The sequence below is a fragment of the Mus caroli genome, chromosome 9, assembly GCF_900094665.2.
Source record: "Mus caroli chromosome 9, CAROLI_EIJ_v1.1, whole genome shotgun sequence".
Lineage (NCBI taxonomy): Eukaryota > Metazoa > Chordata > Mammalia > Rodentia > Muridae > Mus > Mus caroli.
Genome location: NC_034578.1, coordinates 105567308 through 105570670, shown reverse-complemented (window position 1 = coordinate 105570670; position 3363 = coordinate 105567308).

Here is a 3363-nt window from a genome sequence, read left to right as displayed (position 1 = left end):
AAAAAAAAAAAAAAATCAAACATATTTTTCAGTACCAAGGCCATCAGGAGCCACAGGTTACTGTGAATACGTGGTCCAAGTCTTCATACCACACCCATCCAGTACTCAAATGGCACAGAAATGCCATCAACCTTGGGAACAGTTCGTGGTTACGTAGCCAAAGGTCTTAGACTCTGCCAACCACAGGCCAAGGCCTAAGCCAAGGCTGGGACTGCATCTTCAGTTCTTTTTCTTTTCTTTTCTTTTCTTTTCTTTTCTTTTCTTTTCTTTTTTTTTTTTTTTTTGAGACAGGGTTTGTTTGTGTAGCCCTGGCTCTCCTGAAACTCACTTTGTAGACCAGGCTGGCCTCGAACCCAGAAATCTACCTGCCTCTGCCTCCCAAGTGCTGGGATTAAAGGCATGCGTCACCACTGCCGGGTGCATCTTCAGTTCTGCTCTAAGTGAGCACACAGTGAATCCAGGGAACTGGACAATTCTAGGGCAGAAGGAAAGGTTTATGGGGGATCAAACTGCCAATGTATCTCTTGGAGGGCAGAGAGAAGCAAATGTCAGAAAAGCAAGGGGATTTTAGGACAGCAGGCTGGGGATCACGGGCTGACACAGGCCGCTGGAATGACTTACCTGAGGGAGCAGATTAAGGGAGCAAGGTATTGGCGAAGAGAATCAGGCCTTATGAGATTTCTGAGGAATGCTGGATTTGGGCTTCTGTTTATCCAATAACTATCCTGTTTACTCTTGAGGCCCCACCCCTCCAGCACAGCTGTGGCCAGTTTGTTCCAGACCTGTCAGCTATTTCATATTGTTGCTGTAATATGCCTGCCAGTCAATGACACAGAAAAATAACTCAACTCAGAGAAGGGCCATGCTGATTGCATACCCTGTTATGTTCTGTATGAGGCTTGTTAATCTTAAGAAATTCCACAAAGCTTCGTGTAGGACCCATCAAATAAAGGTCAATATGAACTGTTATGTCTAAAATGGCTTGAGTCGGGGCCGACCACAGGGCAGCACTTCCTGCACCTGCATACAAGTTAATTCTGGTTTTTGCAGGGGTGGGGGTGGGGTGGGGTGGGGTGGGGCTGGGGTGGGGCTCCTTTATAAACCAGCCCTGAGAACAGACTGGTCCCGAGTCATTTTTGTGGCCCTGATTGATCAGTCTTGGGATGTGTGTTCAATAAACTATTCTTGCTTAACTGAGATCTGTAGCATGCAATTATTTAAAACAACCCATGCAAATGCTGGCTACTCACCAGCAATGAAGGTCTCCCCACCCCCAAGGCCATCCCCAAGCAGAGGTCTGCCCAGTTTTTTCTGGTTCGCTTTCATTCTTAGTCATCTGTCCCTGCAGCTGGTCTGCCAAGACTTGCTCTCAATCCGAGCCCCGAATAAAGAAGACTCCAGAGGCTTGTAAGTTATCAGTCAGATTTATAACAGTAAATTCTCAATCCCCAAAGTGCACACACAAAGAACTCAAACCTCAATTGATATAGACACAAGCTGCACACCTAGATGGGGCAAATGTGCCCTATAATACTCTATTGTCCTTCTCTGACATCCATAGCTACCTGTGACTCTTTCAAGCCACATAACATCAGGTTCATCTTTCTCTCCTATAGGTTCTATCTTGTCTCCTCCTCTCTGTCTCTCCTCTCTGTCTCTCTGTCTTTCTGTCCCATCTCTAAACTCTCAGCCCACCTTCTTTTTCCAATCACAGGCTCCAGCCTTATCTTCCACCTGCCCTCACCTGCGTGCAGACAGCAATCTAGAGAGATCAGTATTTACATGGTTTGTGTGGTGATTCCTGAACCCCAACATTTAGGTCATTGTCACCAGCAATGCCATTTTGGGGCCTACTTTGGACCTAAAGCTGACTCTAGCGCAGGCTCCCAAAGGTTCCCAGGCTCCTGTGAAGGCCTACAGTAAAGGCCTCTGCCTACCGGTGGAAAGACAGATGGTCTGTGACCATTTCTCACTGTGTGCAGATGGCTGGTGGTCTGTGCTATTTCTATAAATAAAACTGAGGCAAAATAATTTTTTAAAGCTAGATATGGTGGCACACGCCTATCGTGTCAGCACCTGGGAGGCAGAGGCAGAAGATTGAGGAGTTCAAGATCAGCCTGGGCTATGAAGTGAGAGCTTGTTTCACAAAACAGCCAAACACGGCGAAAAACACCTTTAATTCTAGCACTGGAAAGACAGAGGCCAGCAAACCTCTGTGAGTTCAAGGCCAGCGTGGCCTACATAGGAAATCCCAGGCCAGCTAAAGCTATATAGTGAGACTCTGTTTCAAAAGAAAAACAAGGACTGGTGAGATGGCTCAGTGGTTAAGAGCACTGACTGCTCTTCCGAAGGTCCTGGGTTCAAATTCCAGTAACTACATGGTGGTTCACAACCATCTGTAATGAGAGCTGATGCCCTCTTCTGGGGTGTCTGAAGACAGCTACAGTGTACTCATATACATAATAAATAAATAAATCTTTAAAAAAAAAAAGAAAAACAAAAATCCAATAGAACAAAAAAGCAAAAACCAGCCAACAAACAAACAAAACCAACAAAGCCAGATGGTGGGGACATGTCTTTAATCCCAGCACTTGGGAGGCAGGGTCAGGTGAATCTATAATTTTGAGGCCAGCCTGGTCTACAGGGTCAGTTCCAGGACAGCCAGGGCTACACAGAGAAACCCTGTCTTGAAATAAATAAATAAATAAGTGAATTAATTAATAACCCACAAAGAATAACATTAATTTAAAAATGTAACAAATTGGTTTTGAAGACGTGTTTGTTTATAGGAACAACAACGATAAACCAAACAAACCAACCAAACAAAACAGAGCAGTGTCATATCGGCCACTCTTCCAGTCGAGCCAGACAACTGCAGCTCCCCTAGCACAGCCGTAGACATTCTGTTCCATCCCTGCCGAGCACTTCATATCATTGCTGACACAGAAAATAGTTTGACTCAGAACAGGGTCAAGTTGACCATGCATCCTCCTATGAGGTTTGTTATCCTTTAATTATTATTATCATCATCATCATCAATTTTATGTACATTGGTGATTTGACTGCATGTGTAGCTGTGTGAGGGTGTTGGATCCCCTGGACTGGGAGTTACAAACAGTTGTGAGCTGCCTTGTGGCTGGTGGAAATTGAGACCCGGTCCTCTGGAAGAGCAGCCAGTGCTCTTAACCCCTGCACCATCTCCCCAGCCGAGCTCTGTTTTTCTTAAGAAACTTCACAACCAGAGACTCCACTTAGCACCAATCAAATTAAAGGTCAGCTTAAACAGTTATGTCTGAACTGTCAAAATGGCTTGAATAAGAGCCAGCAACCCTGGGCTGGTGAGATGGCTCAGTGGGTAAGAGC